The 22809-nt window shown below is 36.3% G+C and overlaps 1 protein-coding gene across 21 annotated transcripts in view; it reads right to left on the reverse strand.

Annotated features, from left to right (window-relative positions):
• The window catches only part of PMCA (plasma membrane calcium-transporting ATPase 3), a 192607-nt gene that overhangs the window by 83466 nt on the left and 86332 nt on the right, over nt 1-22809 (reverse strand). The window lies entirely within an intron of this gene.

Consider the following 22809-nt stretch of genomic DNA (forward strand, 5'->3'; position numbering starts at 1 on the left):
TAGAATTTAATCTAATGGTTCGTAGACGAAACTAACTTTCCCAATTTGTATATTTAACAGTTAGCCTTCGTTCCGGAATGAAAATGAATAATAAATACCGAAATAAGTTTCATATTTCGGTCCGAAAGCCCGATTCGGATACACTTATTTGTATATTTATCCGTATACTTGTACTCTTATATGCGCGTATATTTAGATGTCGTTTTGACATTTCATAGAGCAGCAATTTGCCGCTAGTGCTGCAAGTGCTTTATAATCTTTATTCTTACGTCATGTCGATGAATCGTCATCGGCATTCACTTCCTGTAACTAATTGCGGCTGTATAAAACTCCAGGAATACATTCGTTGTCTCGCTTTATAATTACGTTAACAAAACATTTATACCAATTTGTGGCCCGCGGTGTATCGCATCTTTCACGTGCCGACACCCCGAAATGTCGATTATATATTCATAAAGATTCGAAAGTGTGTTTGTGGGTTACCCGGTAGAGCGAGAATCGTGTCGACGGTGTGTGATTAATATTAATTAATTAACCGCCGCTGCGGCTATTTATCAGGAAACATCCGCGATATGAAACGAAGCGCGTAATTCTCAACGGTTTTACGCACGCGGCCAATAATTTATTTACCGAGACTAATGCTTTCGCGAGATTGAACTCACGGATCCAGGCCGCGCGTTGTCATAATGATTGACAATTAAAGTTCCGACGTAAACGCTGCTGACGTCGCTCTCGCGAATCTCCTCTATAGCGATCTATTTCCATCGACGATCAAGAATCATTCTTCCCCATCGTGTACACTCAATTGTGCGTTGATCCAATTTGCATCGTATTATTATGTTACGACCTCAATTGCGTTAATTAAAACGTAATGGAGTAGTAAGAGCACAAATTGTAGTCTACAAGGTATCTGAATTCACCGACGAGCATGAAATATAATTACGTTATATATTATTATATTATTAATTAAAAAAAAAATTAAATAAAGTAAGAAGGGAATTAGATAAAACGAGATGTTCGTATAAATTTAAAATTATATTACTTAGACATATTAATTAACATAATTAGAATTAAAATTGACAATTTTTCGTTTCGACCCCAATATTGGACCATCCTAGTATATCGCAAAAACTCATATTAATTTGTTTGTAAGATGTGCTTGAAAATACGCTTGAAAATACACTGATATTATATGATCATTGAATAGCGTAAAAAATTTATTTATTATTACGAAATGTATATAAAACACGTGGGTTATATATACATTATATCGAAAAAAAAAGAGCGTCTTGTTCTTAGAAAGGGGTGTAGTCGTTACGATAGAACGCCAGTCATCGATCTACACTACTGATCTATGCGCGTTGACCTACACTACTGCAGCTTCGAAATTAGGTCAGGACATTTCCAATTTGCATACAGATGTGAGATACAGTATCATGGATCGGAGGAAAAATGTCCATTAATAATAGTTAATGCTTTGAGCAAAGTAGAAAGGCAGCTTACTCGTATCCGAAACTCGAGCGATGTGTTATATAAAATAAATAAGAGATCGCGCAAATGCGTACCAATAATAATTAAACGAGAATGAAGAAGCGATGCTTAAGCATTATTTTTTAATTCGTTAATTAATTTTTAACATAAAGACAGATAAAGCAAATAAATCTCGTTTAACGAACATTAAAATTTCACGTGTGCATAAATTCTTTACACTTTCGTGCTCATTCATAAAATATATTTCGCTTCTAACACACGATCCTATCGGTATATATAACCATGGAGTTACGGTTTTCTCAGAGAAAAACATAATGGTAGGAACTATAAGGTCAACTAACAAGTTTTATATGTAAAATTGATGTTCATAGTTGAATATAGATGTTTTATAGTTGTAATGACTACATAAAGGTAACAACTATACAAGTTTTGTATGCAAAATTAATGTGCATAATGAATAAACTACTTCAAGAAAACTTGTATGGTTGTCACTTTTATAGTTGGCACTACTATGTCTTTTTTTCTGACGATGAGGATAGAAACTGTAGTTACTGCAGTTATACACTGTTAAATTCATAATATCAAATTATATTCAATTTGAGTTATTTTTAATTATTTCCATGGTCGTCACTGTCCCTACCAAATATATCGTTAATTTGACTAAAACAATGGAGTTAAACAATTTAACTCAAGAAAGTGTAAATATAATTCAAATTTATTATTCACTAAATGCATACGTTAATACTTACGATATTTACTTCGAAACTAATTATAGAAATGGATTGATTTATATTTTGACACATGAAAGTTAAAAATAATAAAATATTATTTAATTAAGAGAATAAATGTATTTTTAAGCTACTTCAAAGCTGATTTTAGTGCTTAAATATTTCAGTGTGAGTTTATATACAATACATATCCATATTCTGCAAACCGCCGAAAATATTATTTAATCCAAGGAATTGGGTTACCATTGCTTCTTTGATGTCTAACAATGTAGTTATTATTACACAATTTACAGTGTGGCATATCTTTCCCTGTCTGTTTTACTTTTGACGATGAAACTCTCAACATTCCGGAGTTGAATATTTCAGCGATAATCAGAACCGTTTGAATTATCCTATTTGGTCGACTGCCTGAGAAACGGGCATATAGATAGGAGAATTGTAAAGTGATTACGCCACGATCAGTTGACGTCTCTCGACACGTGACTCGGACACAAGGTCCTATAATCGACGTTCAGAGATTCGTGATTAAATCGGCGGTAAAACTAAGGACTGGAAATCCAATTTGTCCTAGCTGCAGTGTTATAGAAGCTCTTATGTTAACCGCGGGATAGAGTCAGGAGGAGCGGCGCGGTGAAAACGACCTTCCTTCGCACAATCGTGAGCTGCCTGTCCGAGTAAGATAAAAGGCTTGACAGATATCTCGAGAGATACCGTCTACCTCCGATAACGTGTCAAAATAATTGTCATGTAAACCCGTCGACTGTCGTAAGACACGATTTGACGTCAATCGCCGTGCGTCTGTTTGTAAAGCCGGCGGCGTTCGCGACAGGACGCCACGTAATGGTACTCGATGCCGGGAATCGAAAACACCTATAATTTCGGTGAGCTCTCGGATTCCCGCAGCCATGATGCCCCGTGTGGCCGACATGCGAAAGCGATCCCCGGTGGTTTTCTCGCGACAACAGAAATGCGACGCTCGCCGAGCGTATTTCTACCTGCCACCTCGTAATCGAAATTGTATCGTTTTTGCTCCCCGATGGCTATCTTTCTACAATGTCGACATCGATATTAATAACAATTTATAAATATACCGATAAATATCAACGATCATAAATTGACATTTATGAAATCTGATATTCTCTCGTAAAAAGAAATGCAAGATGGACTTGACATTATTTAGAAAAAGACTGCGATTAATTTTTTACATCCAAGGTGATTCCTAAATAAGTGCAAAAAAATTGAAGGGAATATTCCTTGACTTATTTTTTAAAAAAGTATGTATATAACATGTGTTCTAAACTACTTCGTTTTCAAAATACAGAGTGTCGAAATTGAAAGGAAACATATTAAAATTTCGAAAATCTGGAAAACTTAAATATATTTTGTTCAAATTCGTACATGCGATATTATACTGAAAAAAAGTCGGAATATTTGGAAACAAATGTTACAACATTTTCTTCGATATACATAAAATTATAAAAAAATTTGATTGTGATGACGAAATATACATTTTTGTGAAATATAATCTCGCTTTTCTTATTAATTGTAAAAAATAAAATTAATGGTTTATTTGATAGGAATAAAATTTTATTTCGTTGTATTTAAATAAGGATTTATTTCAGTGAAATAAACATTATATCCCGCAAATAAATTTTCAAGTATTTTTTCACGACAATCATTTTTCGGTACCAAAATATTTGTACATCAGAGGCGTGCGTATGAGTTATTTATATTTTGAAAACGAAGCAGTTTAGAATATATGTTCATACATTGAGAAAAATAGTCTGGTTGGATTAAATAATAATTCTGGTAGAAAATAGATGAATCAGAATTTTCTAGTTAAATCTGCTAGAATCTTAGTTGAGATAGCTAGAATTCTGATTGATATAATTATTCTGGTAAAAATGAGAATTCCGGTTATCTCAAAAGAAACATACTAGAATTTTAATAAATTTAATCAGAAAATTTTGATTCGTCCATTTTTAATCAGAAATTTTTTTTTAGTGTAGAATACATGTTCACCTTGTTTTCCGAAAATAAGTAAAAAAAAAATATCATCTTAATTTTTTATACTTACTCAAGATTCACCCTGTATATTTAGACTCTCGGTTGAAGTAAGTTTTCATTTTTTTTATCGAGCGCTAATCTTTGAAAATACTTTTTTCACTCAAGCTGTTGAATAAATGTATGAATAAACGAATTCGATATTACATCACATAAAAGCGATATTGGATCGATCTCTTTTCGAGATTGACGTTAGATTGACGTTCGCATTTGCGGACTGCGGAGAAAAAATCAAAGAGGAAGAGAGAGAAAGAGCGAGAGAAGGAAAGAGAGAGAGAAAGAGAGAGAGAGAGAGGGGAGGAGGGGAGATCTTGCTTCGAAAATGAATCAGCGTTATCTTCTACGGGAAATGCAAACGAACCGCTTATCATGGCTCGCGTGCGGCAATCCTACACGCGAACGGATTCTTTCCGTGGGACGAACGCGGAGATATTGGGAACTACTTCGTAATAATCGTCGGCAGAGAAATTGCTGTGCGCTGCATGAATGCACATATCCGTTGTATTCATAATAGCAGAGTTTGCAGGAATAAAGAATCACAAAGGGAGAATACGAGACCGCCTGTTCACCTCTCTTTCACTTTTTCACTCCAATAATTCAAGAAAATAAAAAGAATCTCGCGCAATCTAGAAGAAAATACAATTAACGCAAGTGCAGATAAAGTAAAAATTTAGATAACGCTTTTGTGATAATTCACTATCTTATCACAAGTTATACAATACAATGAAGCTTATAATACATTCGTGGAGCAACTGCAGTTTAATTTTGTAAATGCGCTTCTTTCGTAAAATAACAATTCGATGTTTACCGAAGAGTTTAATGTGTTTTCGCTGTACCTCTGGCAGAAACCTCCGTTATTATATCTGATCTTGAAGAATCTCGTCGTCCGTCGTTTCCGAAAGACGATGGATAGACTGTCCGCACGCGGCAGTGACGTGGCTCTGACCACCGACGCACACGATTCATCATGGAAAAATAATTGCGTGGAACGTTATTGCCTCGAGTGGAATTGCATCGCGTGTCAGAGGCAACGAAATTATGCAACGACAGGAGACGAGAGAGGCGATACATTGCAGTAGTTGAAATGCATCGCGCCGATCTCTGGCGTGCGCGATTCTTCTCTCCGAGGTTCGAGGTTTTCGCGGATATATTTCCGATTGGCATTCGCGACTCGTCCGAGGAACGCGTCACGATTTTCAATTCAATCAGATGCGACAACCGATGGCGTAAGCAACGCGAGAGATTACGTAGAATTACAAGAATATCGGACTGATGACTATACACGGTGTTAATAATCGCGAGAAAATGCGCGTTGGCGGACGGGTTTCGCGATTTTAACGGAAATCAGTGTCGGAGTGATTTCTTTCGAGACCCGTGGTAATTTTCAAGACCCATCATGTTGATAATAATAATAAATAGTACTAAATAAATGATAATAAATGTTAATAAATATTAATAATAAATAAATAATTATTGTTGATGTACTCTGAGAAGTATTTGGGATTTGTAACTATAATTAAATAATAAAATAATTATCGTTAGGAATTCCATTTTTATTATTATTAATAAAAATTATTAAAATGCACTGAAAGAAGAATCCGATGATAACTTAATCAAATATTGAATAAAATAATTTCAATTAAATGTCAATCAATAACCAAACATATAATTTAGTTTTCTAAATTTTAGTAATTATTATCGATTGGTTGGTTTGATTCATTATATATCATATCATTATATTTGATAATACTTGCTAAATACTAAAAGAAAGTAAAGTTATTTTTATTTATATTAGCCGAACATTTGACTGAAATTATTTCACTCAACATTGATTGATTAGGTATATTTTTTTCATATTTTTTTTTTAATAGGCAACTGTTAATTATGATTATTTCATCACGTAATTATAGTCACAAATATCAAACACTTTTCTCTCATGTAGTCAGTGTAGTCTAGAATGCACACAGAGCTGTATCATTGGCGTGAATATGAAGCATCGAAAGTCCGTGCGGTATTTAATGAAGTACAGCGTTCAACAATAAAGCGCGTCGCGGTTTTTTAAAAAGCAACGATGCAGTGTTAACGATGTAAGTATGTAACCGGTATTGAATCGATTGACCCGAATCCCGATGGTGGAAAGGGGATAAATAATAGTCGCGACCTGATTCTACGATAATTCCTCGCCTTTCGAGAGCGGCGACGACGACGGCGGTGGCGTCCGCGGCTCTTGTTTCTCATCGACGGAACACCTTATTGCGCGAGGCGACCATATCGATTAATCCTTTAAAAGGTCATGTCAATATAACGGTAGAAAATGCAATATGCATTGACACGACGCGGCTCGTGGCTTGACAAAGAACGCGCGGAATATACACCTCGAGCTCATTATACTCCAACAACGACAGTATTCGCGCGCGAATAAAAGTCTATCCTGATCGTTTTAATCATCAGCCCAGTAATCGCAAAATTGCGAGGTGTACGCGTAGAATTTTGATTTATACAATCGGGCGAATATATACGGTATTCTATGCTCTGCTGCACCAATACAGTGTTTTAATCCTGCTAATACAAAGCCCGCTCAAATTTCACAAAAAAGTCATTGACGCGAAATTCGACCACAAATTACCGTAAAATAGGATAACTTTGGTCGAGTCGAGATAAATTTGACCCAAATTTTAAAAAAGGCATACATGATATATGAATAGCATACTCTAAAAAAAATATGGATGTAAATTTAAACTAACTATGGGTGTCAAGTATCATTCTCACCGTGTTGATGTAAACATCAACTTTAGAACGGATTTTAAATCAAGATGTTAAATACCATGTTGATATTTATATCAACACGATGAGAATTATTACATAAAAATAAACGCCATATGATGTTAAATTCACGTCTATATTCTTAGAGTGCACGCGCGTCCAAAATCAGTAGATATAAAATGTCTTAAAACGTTTTTAATATTTTAACATACACTAAGAAAAAATTATTCATTTTACTAAATTAAATTTCTTTGTCCTTATTTCCTTCGATGAAGAAACATATTATACTTGAATACATACATTCTCCAACAAAAGAAATAAAGACAATTAAATTAATTTAGTCAAATAAACAATTAATTTAGTTAAATGAATAATTTTTTTCAGTGCGTATTAATCTGGACCATTAAAAATTGGACCAAAATTATACTGTTTTACAGTATTAAGAAAATTTCGCGGCGGCAAAGATCAGATCCCTTCGGGGCATTAATGAGAAAATGTAATGTGTCGAGCAAAAATATTTGCACGAAAGAAAGTCGTTCGTATCCTGATGGCGGTTCTCCAATTCGGTATTCTAATTCTATCCCATACATATCAAAGTCAACGGTTTTTACTCGCAAGCGAGGCACGCAATAACAAAATAATATTTGTGTACATAGAAAACAATGCAATTTAGCCTTGAGCACTAGAGCGCGGAGGCTTCTCATCTCTCGCATATGAGGACTATACATCACCGGTGATGTCAAAAGCATATCTTCACGCTATATGCTCCGACCGTCGCGTCGATGCGGCTAAATTTACCGAAACATTCACAGATCGTAGACGCGAAGCGATGGGGATGTCAGAGAAATAGCTCTGAATAAAAAAAGGACGGAAGAAAAAAACTGCGCACGACGAAAGAGACGCTGTTTAACAGAAAAGAAAAATCAAACGTTCCACTCAAGATATTTCTCGGACAGAGCGGAAGATTACAATAATACTCGCTCATTTGCTACAATAATACAACTTAAAGAACAATGTTTTTCAGAAAATAAGTTCGAATGTTTTAAATTTTTTTAATTTTACAGTATTAATTTAAAAATACAATTTCTAATGTCTATTAACTAATTATGAAGTAATAAAAGTATGTTTTTTAAATATGTGTTTTTTTTTAGTTTCCAATTCTTTTTTTGCAAAAAACTATTTAAAAAATGATAATTCTGAAGGTATGGCGTTGTAGCAAATGAACGATATCTCAAAGTAGATGAACGAAGCGAAGTTAAACGTCCTATTTGTCATTTTAGTTTATTTTCTAAAATATCAATCAATAGTATTTTTCTTCAAACCCAATTCATTTGTGAATAATGGGAGGAGAATTAACAGCGCGAAGTGTTGAAAGTGTTCTTGGCGTTTAGATCATCTCGGATTTCAAGTCAAGGGTTTCGCGATAATCGATAAATGTGACGGATAAAAACGTGGGCACCGCACGATTAACGGACTTTTATCGTGCCACCGTAATCTTTTCTACACAACGCGCTCTTTGCACGGATGCCTTTTAATCGGGCGCACACAGTACAACAACAATGTGTACGTTAACAGTTAACGCGAGGATCCTTGCCGGCAGCATCGGCTCTTCCCTATTTTTACATGCATCCAGCCACGATGTGTAAAAAGTGAAGGATATAAATAACCTCACCTATTTACATGTTAAATTGGATTACATGCGCGTGTGTATCGATACAATAGTGCGAAAAAACCCCGAGACGAGAATAACTTTACGAACGAGGTAAATTATCAGCTTTTAAAAGTTCTAATACTGAGGAGGAAAAAAATATATATGCATGTATACATCAATCCCGCGCCACTTTGCAAGGAGGCCGAGATTAACAAGGAGCCTCCACGAGGAGAGGAAGAAAAAAAGGAACGGGGGTGGGGAAGCGAAAAAAGAGACGAGAGAGAGAGAGAGAGAGAGAGAGAGAGGAGGGCACATTCAGAGAAAAAGACACAGCGTGGTATAAAATTAAAGTAAATTACAAGTAAAATTGAAGTAAATTAAAGTAAATTAAAGATAATATCACTTGGGTTTTATTTTTTAATTTTGTACAATAGTTTTTTTTTTACGAGGACCGCGCACTCTTAGCGCCTTTATTAACCTTTTTTGTAGAAAGGCAATTTTGTACTGATAAAAGTGACAACTGCACAAGTTTCATATGTAGAGTAAATGTACATAATTTATTTAACTATATAAATTCTACATATAAAACTTGTTTAGTTATCACCCTTATAGTTGCTATTTCTATATTTTTATTTGACTGTTGGAGGAGAAAAAAATTCTAGATATGATATAGCATAGATATGATATGCAGAACTAACGTGTTGTACGTATAGTTTATTCAATTATCTACATTAATTCTACATATAAAACTTGTTTCAGTGTCACTTTTATATTATAGTTGCTACCACTATATTTTTCTCTGACTGCAGAAGAGGAGAGATTACAGATATGATTTCAGGTATAACACAAAGTCTCTCGCACACACACACACATACAATTAAGTCATAATGATATCGTAGGACGTCATCATGACGTCATTCGTCATTTAAAAATGAACTTATAAGTGATAAATAAGACCGTAATGAAGTCCTTATAATATTATTATGACTTCTGTTCGACTTGGGACATAGCATCGATATGATATATAGAATTAATGTACCGTACGTGGTTCACTCAACTACGTACATTAATTATACATTTAAAACTTGTACAGTCTTGTTGTCTTTATAGTTGCTACTACTATGTTTTTCTCTGAGTGGACGAGAGATTCCAGATATGATATAGCTTCGCGACATTTAAATAGGCTCGCGGCGACGCGCACGCATTGCGTGAAATTAATTTCTATTTTCGGAAGCGGCCGGGAACGTGTGAAGAATTTAGAGCACGCGGGTATACGTAATTCCGAGGTAAAACCAAGGCTTGCGCGAGCAAGAAAGAGAAAGAGGCTAGCAAATCGAACGAGAGGCGGCGGCCAGCGGCGTCAAAGAATCGCGATATAATCGAGATAATTGCTCGCGCGTGATGAGCGGCGAAGAGAAGTGCATGTTAACGTCATTGGAATAAAGCGGATATTTTACTTTATATCATTATGCGAGAGAAATCCGTATCCACACATATATGTGCATCGCAGGCCATTTAAAAAGGTCAATTTATTTTTATCATTCGTTTTATTAAGTTAATTCTCCGATTCAATGGAATGATCTCTGACTGAATCGAAGTGCATAACTCGTTAGTTTGTAGGACGATTATAATAGCCACGGGAGAATTATTTATTTATGCCCGAGATTCTGTTAGGGAATTTGCAAGTGAATCTCTTTTTATGAATTCGAAAGGGCGGATCGATAGCGTCGCGATGATCGATCAATTGCGCGAGTTGCTCTGCCAGAATGGATTGAGTGAATCAACTAAACGCGTTAGCCGAGGGACTAATTGATTCGGGTTAAGTACATTGTATTTTATCCACGTGCACGATATATCAGATTACGAAGGCAAAGTGTAAACACAATCAAGCGGCGAGCGAAAAGGCCGGCACAAACTGAATTAAGAGATCGACCGAGATTCATTATCGATTACGCTTTATCACTCGATCCTCCCCCATTTCACCTCTTTATACAAGGTCTCGCTTTTATCGATAATATAAGAAAATTTTTGATGGATTTATTTTCTCGAGGAATGTTTTCGCTTATCGATTTATCGCCGTTTAAACCAAAGGTATCATGTGTTGGGCATCACTTGCCCTCAAACTAAAATCCCGTTACGACGATAAGTCTATTTGAAATATAAGCAAAGTATATAAGCTGTTGCTTAATTCGTTGGAAAGTTCCGTTTTTGATCGCTTATAGCTTAACTATTAGATAACTATAAACGTCCTGATATTTCCTGATATTTCAATATTATACGGAAAGAACGATTTGTTGAAGTATCTAAAATTCAGCTAGATCTGAGGATAATATTGAACTCTCAAAATAATTATATAAAACACTCAAGATGATAATGCTTACATTCTAACAATCAGCTTGAATATCTAATAAAATATTTGAATGGTCTGACATAATTTTCAGATCTGTCTAGTTAAATGTTTAGAGATACAGATCTGAAAATATTAGGTCATTTAAAAAGTATCCGCGGTTTTTTGTTCAATTTTTGAATGAAACTACTTTTGTTGAAACATCAAAACAATTATGGGAATTCAAATATGATATGCAAAATGTTTTGATAATCTGAGCAATCAACTTGTATCCTACTTAATTATTTTGATGATTTAACAAAGCTATTTAGATTGATATCTACATAAAAGAAAGAACAATTTTGCTAAAGTATCCAAAAATTTAATTAGATCTAAAGATAATTTTAGACTATCAAAATAATTATGTAAAAAACTCAAGCATGGTGAACAATGCTACAAAAAGTTTTAACACTCTAGCAACTAACTTGAACGTCCTGAAAAAAGAATCCGATTGCATTAATAAGAATTCTGATTGAAAATAAATCAATCAGAATTTTCTCTGATTGAATCTATTATAATATTAAAACAATTAGAATTCTGATTGATATAACTTCCTAGTTCATCCATTTTCAACCAGAAAATTTTAAATAATTTTGATTCCGATAAAATGATTTTCAGATTTGTATCTATTTAAATTCGTAGATAACTTCTACTTGTTAAATTAATAATGTCAAATTATACTCAATTTAAGTTATTTTTAATCATTTCTATATAGGTCGCCACTGCTCCTACTCACTCAATATATCGTTAATTTAACTAAAACATTAAATTAACGACAATTACAATAATTTACTTCAATAACAAAATGTATTAAATTTGACTCACATTTAGTTTATTGTTTACTAAGTACATACGTCAACATGGGCGTTGTTTACTTTGACATTAATCACAGAAATGAATCGATTATACTTTGACATACATGGAAGAATTAAAAATAATAGAATATTATTATAATATAATTCAAGTGATTGAATTATCATTGTTCCTTTCTAAGTATTCAGCAAAATAGTATTATTTCCGTGTAGAATTTTCGTTCATTGTAAGGATCTTATGGTTATTCTACAATATACTTTTTGCTTTCTGTTTCTTGCTTTTTGCTTCTTATCCGATTTTTTGTTTCATGTCGCCCGAGATAAAAATTAACTAAGTTCAGAAGAAACAGGAAACACGTAACAAGAAATACAATTGTCGATAAAACAGTTGCAAAGGGAGAAGAAGCAAGAGACAAAAAGCAAGAAACAAGAAACAAAGAGCACATTGTAGAATAGGCTTTACGGTCGAAAACGATGAAACCGAGATACCCCCCTGTATATGAGGAAGTTTTAACGCGCTGAAGATGTAATAATAATTTAGAGTCGCGAGTCGCGTCGATAATTTATAGACGCGGATGTAAGTCTTGCTTTAAGCACGAGACAGATCGACGGGAGCGGCTCGACTTCATCTTTGGCCGGGCATGATCGATTCACTCGCCGATCAATTATTCATCGTTTCGCTCGAAATTGAAGTTCCACGTCGGCCTTCGCGGGTATTAACTTCGATTAAGGTTCCCTCCCCGAAGCGAACACTGTGGACGGCAAAATAGACGGTATTATTAGTAACGGGATTAAAATAGCGGACGATTAGACTGCGCGCGTTGCCTTGATCTGGGCGAATTTTGTCGTCGCCGAAAAATCTCGAGGAAGCCGCCGAGTTTTAACCCTTTCGACTCGGCTGCATAACAAATGGTATAAATAGCGACGATATTAAAATTGTATAAAGAACATCTCGCGAATATAAGATTACATTAAGAAAGAGCATCGAAATTAAATTTGTCAATTATTGCAAACTTTTTGTGATCATCCTGAAAAATAACGATATCTTATTACGTCTACAATTCCGCAAAAGCAATCGCGTTATCGATGAAATCACGATCGAAATCTTTCGAGGAAAGAAAGGTCGGTGTGTAATAGGATGATGGGAGCGCAGCATGCCGATTCGCATACAATGGCGATGCGTAATCGTGTAAACGGTACAATGGCAAGATGTATGACAACAATCGTTTGGTGATGAAAGGAGGAGCCCACATAGACGCGCGCATACAGACGCGTGTTAAATACTTTTAACGCGATTCCTAACGTGCTGTAACTGCGCTAACAACCGCAACTCATTAGCAAGTTTGTCATTCGTGACTAAACGTGTTAAACCACGGCCATTAACGTCCTGAGAAAGCGGAAGCGTATACCTATAAAAACACGAAGAAATCCCACCTATCGATTCTAACTCGCGAAGATATGCTTCAAAATTATAATATGTCGACTTGAAAAAAAGATTATCAAAATTTAGAATGGTTAGACAGTTTTTTTTCACATAGATGCAAATCTGAAAATAATTTTGTTGAACCAGCTCGATCGATAGTAATTATGTAAGACTCAAACTGACTGCTAGAATGTCAAAACTTTTTACAATATTGCTCATTATGCTTAACATTTCTAAACAAAATTATTTTCAGATCTCACCTACACCGGAAAAATTTGCTCATTCGTAGACTGACGAGAATAAATCGGTTAAAAGAAATAGACCTATTTTCGGTCAAAGCGGATTTTAGTACTTAAATATTTTAGAATGAATTTATATACATATTTAAAAAGCCGGAGATACGTTCAAAAAATTAGAATCTTCGACCGAAAACCAGAGAAATGGCAACCATGGATGCGTTTCTCTGCAAGACTTTCGGCTGATACAAAATCGATCCGGAGCTTTATTCTCGAAAAATATCACATAAGAAATACTGTAGTATATATTACGTATGTTATAAATTTTTTATATGTGATACAGAAAAATACAGGCCTTGGAAGACATTTCCCGAGGCACTCTGTGTATATTCTATTTTTTTTTTTGGTCGGAAGACGAGCGAACGCAAACTCGCTGTGAGGTATATGCGTGTATTTTTGTCGCTCTTATTGGATATTAAATATCCTATGAGGCGACGACTTCGATATCAGTTCGTAAGGAAAGGTCAAGGCAAAATGTGAAACGTTCTAACAATAATTAATGCGCGTTTCGACATGCGCCCATGTAAAATGTGCGTGTTTCATGCGCGAGGGTAGATTATTCAATCGTCCTCTTAAATGCTACCGGCGAGCGGAAGCTTTTCCGCGCGATCGTTTTTCGCGAATACATCGAACGCCAGTAATTACCGGTCACTGGTGACCCTCCACCCCCCGTCGGATGAAGCAATTTATCATCGAAGAAATATTTCAATGAGTGTAATAAATGGATTTTGTAGACGTATCAATAAGATCGAGCATTCACAAACGCTCTGTTGGATGATTACGTTGCCTTTTCTAAGACCGAGCCTTCGTTTTGAGAAGCCAGATAAATTTTATTTTCATTATCTTCGTACAAAGGGAAATGATACGAAAGTCTTTTGAATATTTCTGGATTGCTTTATATTAGGTGTTGGAATTAATTCGTAGCGTTTTTTAATGAAAGAATGTTATTTATTTCACATGAGCATTAAAAAATACATTAATGAAAGTACTTCCCATCACTTGTAAAACGCTACGAATTAATTCCAACACCTAATAATTTAAGCCTCATCAATATTGAGTGATTAAAGTTATTGATACTGAGTGATGTAGGTAATTGATACGTAAATATGTACAAGAAAATAGACCACTCTTAATTAATGTAACACAAGTTTTTCATACGTTTCATACTTTTAATGACAAAGTATTTATAATCTAGACCTTTATAAATAACCTAATTATTGACTTAACCTTTAAATGGGTAGGTGGCACAATAACCCACGCATAATTATCTTAAAAAAAAATCTTCGATAAAAGGAAAATAGAAAATATTGTCCAGAAGTTTTAAAGTTTGAAGGTTCGTCATTTTTACATTCTTTTATTTTATAAGGATATTATTAATGTAAAGTTCTACATATATATATATTTATATATATATATAATACTATTAAAAAATATAATTCTAGAAATTAAATTTTCTTGGAATTCTGAGCGTCCCACCTACCTATTTTAAAAATTAAAGGGAAAGAAAAGAATAAAGCACAAAATTCAAGCTTGAAATAATACCGTGTATGTATAGTCCAAATGTGCTTTCTCATAACATTTAAATAAAATATATAACACAAAACCGCTTAAAAATTGAAATCCCTTATCACGTTCTCTGTTATGATACTGACCACCAAACTGATACATAATGGACAGAATTTTTAAAAGCTCGTTTTCACTTATATCCTTACAGCTTTTAGCGTAGCTGATTGGACTGCTTCAGAACCTCCTATAATAACCATTAAAGGCACAGTTTACCGCTTAATGACCTCATTCACTTGTTCATGAAATTTATGTATCGATAACATTTTAAGTTTAACGGTATAACTAATTACGAGAATAAAAAATAATTGTGCGAGCAAAGCGTGCTTATCATAACAAAATACTGCGGCTCGTTCGCCTTCATTAACTATTTCGCTTAGAGGCCGCGCAGACGGTACTAAGTGATTTAACCAGTAATTGACGTAATTAAAACAAGTACGCCCAGTCGCGATGAGTGCCGGATGCAAGTTAAATGGACGCTGTCAATGAGTCGCACGTTTCATTGCACAGTATGTTTGTTTAACGTTATTGCAATGAGCGCAATGTTTCGATGTAGGGGGAGGTAGATCGGGTCGTTAATTTATGCCGTAAATCCAGAGTACCAGTCGGCCGTATGGAAATCACGGGGGAAGTAACCGCGGTATTTTTAACCGTTATCGTCTGGTGCTCGTCGCGAATCATCGAGATGAAAAATTTGACTAGGTGGCAGATATGTAACTTTTAATACTCACAAGGGTGCATGGGGGGAAATGGACCGCGGGGGGGGGAGTGGAGGGGGAAGAGGGCGTGTACGTATCTCGTCGGAGATTAAAAATAACCAAGACATGTGTAATATGCTCTTCCACTGTTTGGCGGCTAGAAATACATACATAGTGTGCGCCGCGCCGATGAGGCACCCAGCTCTCCCTTCTCTTTCTCTCTTTCTTTCTTTCTCTTTGCCTCTCTTTGTCTTCCCTTTCCGCTTTTCTCTTTAACTTTCTCGAGCGCGACTCGCGTGGTTTATTCATCCGCGAGTAAATATCGAACCCCCTATATTAACGGCCGTATATATAGAGACTATATCGGGTGTCCTGGGACCATCCAGGAATGTTTTCAACGGCAGAAAATAGAGACGGGAGAAACTTAAAGCCGACTCTTAAAGCCATTAAGAACGGTCTCGAGTATCGAGGATTGGCAAAACAAGAAACTGTGAATATTTTTTAATAAACTAACTTTAACTAACTGCACACTGTTAAATTTATGTCAAATTATAGCCAATTTAAGTTATTTGTAATTCCTATAGGCCACTGCTCCTATTCAATACGTAATTTACAACTAAAACAATGGAATGGAGTCAAATTTAACTCAAGAAAATGTAATAATAAAACAAAATTATTTTATGTATATAAATCATTTTATTTTATTATTATATTAATTAAAATTAAATCGTAAAATAAAAAAATGTAAATTTGATTGTAATTTAGTTTATTATTTACTAACAGGGGAACAGCTGGAATTGTCTCTCATCAATTTTGATAGGCTTGGGATACATTATAGAGCATAAAAAATATTAGACTCATATTTTTTTATTTGTTTATCTCAAAATTTAAAAGTCAAAAGGACTCCTTGAAAATAACGGATTTTATTTTCAGCGAATATATCTTCGAAGTTATGAGATATATGAAAAAATGTTTTATACAAAAGTTTTATGGTACATATTTTATACTCTTAATAATAGTATATTCACATTTATCGCAAATGAAAAATCCGTTATTTTCGAGGGGTTTGTTTCGACCCCGAAACTTTGAAATAAGTAATACATATTACAATCAAAAATACATAAGTTTAATGTTTTTAATATTTTACAACAATATATCCAAAGCTCATCAAAATCGGTGAGAGGTAGTTTCGATCGATTTTTTTATGAGTACGTACGTTAATACCTTGTTTATTTGGAAACTAAGCAATTCACCCACAGAAATGGATTGATTGACGACATTTTGACACACATGAAAGTTAAAAATAACAAAATGTATTTAACTGATGGAATTGGATTACCATTGGTTCTTTCAACATCTAACAATGCACAAACGGAAAACAACTTATTTTTCAGTCGATCTTAATCAGCATTACATCTGACAAGTTTTAACGATATACGAAACATTTTTTTTCTTCAAAGTATCAAATGCTCATCGCGTTCGCTGAATTTCGTCTCCAAAAAAAAAAAAATGGACTTTTGAAGTTGCGAGTTGGCTCATTTTGCGAAGTTATGCTCGCATGCATTGCAACTTCTGCAGCGTGTGTTACAAATAATAGTCACAACTTGGCGGATGATATAAACGTTATTCGATTTATTTATAACTGTTAGATATGTCATACCGTTCGTATATATTTTTAACCAGTTCACAGCCCGATAACGGAAAGAGATTGCCAAGTATGTTATTTATAATCCTGCGACCAAAGACTGAGGAACAATTCGTCGGTACGTGAAATTCCCCATCGTGAACGGGCTCGAGCCGGGCGTCTATCTCCGCGAGTAGGTATGTGTGTATATACATATATATATATATATACATATATATATATATATATATATATATATATATGTATACCACACGAAGAGATATGTACCCGAAATACGCACATTGCGAGCGGAGAATAGAAGAGCGTGAATTATTAACCGGCTTCCCGATAACACATTAGCTCTTCGCGTTTCTGCATACGCACAACCTATGCGCTGTTCTTTCGCAAAAGATACGGATAAACCGTGGAGCTTTTACGCGGAAACACATACACGAATTCAAATCGACTCTCTACGCAACCAAAGATAATAATAACAATTTATATTCAGCAAAATGCGAGTAATCCGTTTCCAGTAAAGTCTAATGCGATCAGCAGTAGCTGTAATATTTAAGTAAAAAGTATCGCGAATACGAAGGGAATGATCGGAAATAAAGGAAACGTTCAACATTGATTAATCGATCAAAGGCGAATCAAAGGCGGCCCTCTCCCACCTCTTTGCTCCGTTTGCCTTCACGAGGCGCGTGTCTGACAACGACCGTCTATTTCTACTTGCAGCGCTATGCTCGGCTTTCTATCTCCCGGGAACGAGGCATCAGCCGCGGTTTAGGGTCTTATGCTGCAATTCTACATCCTATAAACAACTACTGGAAACACTTGATGGCAGTCATATCGGCGATGTTATTAACCCTTAATCGGTCTTCGTATTGTATATCTTGGCACACGTCCCAGCAAAAATCATTTTCATCCCGCTGCTTCGTCGCGAGTTTGGCATACTGAAAAAAGTCTGGTAATAATAATCAAACATACGTGATAGTTACTAAGGTTTTGGTAAAATAATTTCAATCAAATATTTAATTAAAATAACCAAACCGACGTTAATTTTACTCTTAAATATTATCTTTTAATTATTAATATAATTATGAATTATAAATATTATCTTTTAAACCAAACAGTTGGTTATTATTATTATTTTATTAATATTTTATTAATATTAAATATTGCACCAATACACTAAACAAAATATTAGGTGTTGGAATTAATTCGTAGCGTTTTACAAGTAATGGGAAGTACTTTCATTAATGTATTTTTTAATGCTCATGTGAAATAAATAACATTCTTTCATTAAAAAACGCTACGAATTAATTCCAACACCTAATATATTTTAGTAACCATCACGGATTTTATTTTAGTGTTGTTTGGCATATCGAAAAAATCCAGTAATAATAATCGAGCTTAAATGATAGTTACTAAAACTTGATGAAATAACTTCAAACGTTCGGTTAAAATAAACAAAATCACAACTAAAAAATTGTCTTACTTTTCTAATTATTATCAAACAGTTAGTTACCATTTTTATATTTGATAATATTTAAATCTTGAATTAACACTAAATAAAATACATTTGAGAGAGAAATAGCTGTTACCAGACTTTTTTCAGTTGGAATGCACAATATAGTATATAGAAAAATAATACTATATGCAAATATTTATTTGTTTCAAGTATTTCGAAAGTTCATATATTCACAAATTTATAATATCACAAGTTCATCACAAGCATAAAATTTATTCAAAATACATTCTGAATCCTAATAAGTTTAACATTTCAACCAAAATTATTAAATTAACACAATTTAATTCATTTATTATATAAAGTCACTCTTTCAAAATTCTTATTTTGAATTCATAATAATTAATTATTCTAAATTTTGTATCAAGTATATTTTAAAACTATCATCAAGAAAATATTTTTTGTTGAAGATAACCGTTATCTAAAAAAAGTAAACAATACTTATTTTTCTTGGCAGTAGAATAATATTTTTCTAAGTCTACGGTTTTACCTTTCTTTTGATAGCTTTACGATTCTATTTCATTAAAAAAAAATTCCATGTACATGTAGTAAAGATATTGGAATGACAAGCGTAAGAAACACGTTTTCATGATGCATGAGATTACGTATCGTAGATATTATTTCGTTGCGCGAAAAATCAATTTCTATTCTTGTATTCTTCAAGATATTCGTGCAAGATGTAGCGATAGCGTCAATGTTAACATTAGCCGAGAGTTCTAGAAAACTTTAATACTAGCCGACTGTGGATATGAATCAGTATTTCTGTCGCTCGCAAACTTTCCCCACCCTAATATGCAAATTTATTATTCCGTTTCAAATAATATCACACTTCCAGCGCCACGAGGACCAAGTATATAAGGAAACAAGAGAGAGGTCAAGGAATAAAAGAAAAAAAAAGAGAAGAAACAGAGAGCAAGAGAGTAAGAGAGAATCCTCTCTTCCCTTTTCTTTTTCTTTCGCATCACCTTCCCGCAGCCATTTATATTTCCACCCGCCACCATCCATCATTACGAGTGTCAAAATTTCACTTAACAGGACTCAAGAGATCCATTTCGCCCAAAAAGCAACGCGCGTTATAAGTCGGCACGCACTCGGGGTATAGGTGTTCAAGTTTCATCAACAGCGGGGCGTACAGTAATCCGCCAAACATTTTGATGCTCTGCGATGGGCGGAAAAATAAACGGTGATCGCTTCTCCTCGCGTTAATACACCAGGTTCTGGCTAAATCGCCGTGCAGACGAGAAAAGATAGCGCGTGCAGAGAGCGGTTCAATACCAAATTCCGACCATCGTCGGCAGCACCGAAATAACTTAACGACCTCCCTATTTAAGTATATTTCCTATCCTATCCGGAACGCATTTTTCCTCCTTGTCCTCGTCGTCGTCGTCGTCATCGTCGTCGTCGTCCTTGTCGTCGTCGTCGTCGTCGTCGTCGTCGTCGTCGTCGTCGTCATCGTCGTCGTCGTCCTTGTCGTCGTCGTCGTCGTCGTCGTCGTCGTCGTCGTCGTCGTCGTCGTCGTCGTCGTCGTCGTCGTCGTCGTCGTCGTCGTCGTCGTCGTCGTCGTCGTCGTCGTCGTCGTCGTCGTCGTCGTCGTCGTGCGCGCGAGGTTCGCACGTGCGTAATTATTACCCTCCTATCGATTCGGGGGCCGGTTTCGCTGTAACAAGCGAGCGAACGAACGGACGAGCAGAGCAAGCGGACGAGCGGCTGTCAAAGGTTGGGTATATTTCCTCGGCAAGTGAGTCTAGGTCACCCGTGGTATCGGGTCGATACCACGAAAGCGGGACAAAGGCGAGTCTTCGACTGTGCCTCACGCGTATTACAGTCGGAGCTGACCAGAAGTTGATGATACATGAGCTTGCATGGCGAACGGAAAAAAAGTTCTCAGTCCCTGTCTCACCCTGCTCTTTCCGGGAAGAAAAGAGATAGAAGTCGGGAGCGAGGCCGGGGAGGGAGGAACAGGAGGGGAGGGGGAGGAAAAGGAGAAGCCACCCTCGAGAGACCTCGCACCCTTGCGCGGAGGGATCTATGCCGCCGGAAGCCAACGAGAGACTTTTATGTTGCATGCACGCGACTCGAAGGCGTGGAGAACCGATCGCGCCCACGTGAGACACGCGATACACGCGTGCAAATCAGCCGACTCTCGGTCTCTTTCGCAAAATCCAGGACTCCATGATTAATCGCGCGGAGGACGACTCGTTGAGCGTCCATTCGGATTGAACGGATGTTATTAACGTGAGTGAATGAATCTTGAGTCCCTGCACTGTGAAGACAATCTGACATCGATGTTGCACGCTTCCTATTTGCAAAACCGCGAATGGAAAATTTCTAAAACATAGAGTATCGATTAACTTTCTCTCTCTCTCTCTCTCTCTCTCTCTCTCTCTCTCTCTCTCTCTCTCTCTCTCTCTCTCTCTCTCTCTCTCTCTATCTATCTTTCCTGGTCAGCGTTCACGTTTGCGCCGCGTGACCAGTCGAGGTTTCGGGAGGATTCGGACACTGGGAAAAGAGTTTGGTTGTCCTAATAGGAATTCTAGTTAAAAGTAGACAGATCAGAATTTTCTGGCTGAATCTATTAAAATTCCGATTGAGATAACCAGAATTCTGACTGCTATGATCAGAATATCTGGTTCATCCATGTTTAATCAGACAGTCTCCTCAATATAGGAAAAGAGTCTCTCGTTACATTAATAAGAATTCTGGTTGAAAATGGACAAATCAAAACTTTCTGGTTGAATCTATTATAATTCTGGTTGAGGTAACCAGAATTCTGAATGCTATGATCAGAATCTCTAATTCGTCCATTTTCAATCAGAAATTGTTCCCAGGGGCACAAAGATGCTTCGTCGTCCGTCATTCGCACGAACGTAAGATCTCGAAATTGTCGAAACGGCATCCGGGTTATTCAAGCTAGACGATATTACGTATACGTCTAGAACGGAGTGTCGCGAGCCAATTTTCTGCGAATCGCGGACTCGAACGGTCGCCAGCGATGAGTCTCGTGGCACGATCGGTTTCCCAAAGCACGCATTACGGAATTCGTTCGGAATGGATTTTGAATGGAATTATTCCGCTTTCCCTGGAGAACACAATAGAAATCTAGGGAATAATCGAACAATTCCTGACGGAATCCATTCCGAATAATTCCATAATACGTACCCTGATCGAAAGTCGGTTTTCCCCGACAATGCGCCTGCCCGATCCCGGGGCACGCGTCATGCAGGAGACTCTTTCTCCCTCTTTCTCTCCATATCTCTCTCTCTCTCTCTCTCTCTCTCTCTCGCTCGCTCTCAGGGTCCGCTGGCAGGTCTGCTGGCACTCCCGAAATAATGTTCGGAAGAACGGTACAACGCAGGGGAGAGGAACAGCGGGGAGAGACAGACGGGCATCGTGGGGGAGCAGACTGTGATATCCAGAGGAGGAAGATGAGAAAGGAGAGCGGAACAAGAAACGCCCGGATCGAGCGCGTTACATAATTTTCGTAACTCCACGGCGAAGCGGAGAGGGCGACGCGAGGTTGGTGGGGATGTGGGGAGTGGACGATGGTCTACGAGGAGCTGCCCTGAGGTGCCCTGTGCGAGAGCGAAAGAGAGAGAGAGAGAGAGAGAGAGGGTGGAACAGAGGAAAAAGAGTAAAGCGACAAAGAGCAAGAAGGGTACGGGTGCGAATAGATAAATGGATGGATGAATAAATGGCACGGGGGAGACAATAAAGAAAGGATGAGTGAGAAGAGAAAAAAAAGGTAGAGAAAGAGAAGAGTAAACATAGCTAAATAGACAAGA

Source organism: Acromyrmex echinatior, chromosome 16 (assembly GCF_024713525.1).
Source record: "Acromyrmex echinatior isolate Ae372 chromosome 16, ASM2471352v2, whole genome shotgun sequence".
In the NCBI taxonomy this organism is placed as follows: Eukaryota; Metazoa; Arthropoda; class Insecta; order Hymenoptera; family Formicidae; genus Acromyrmex; species Acromyrmex echinatior.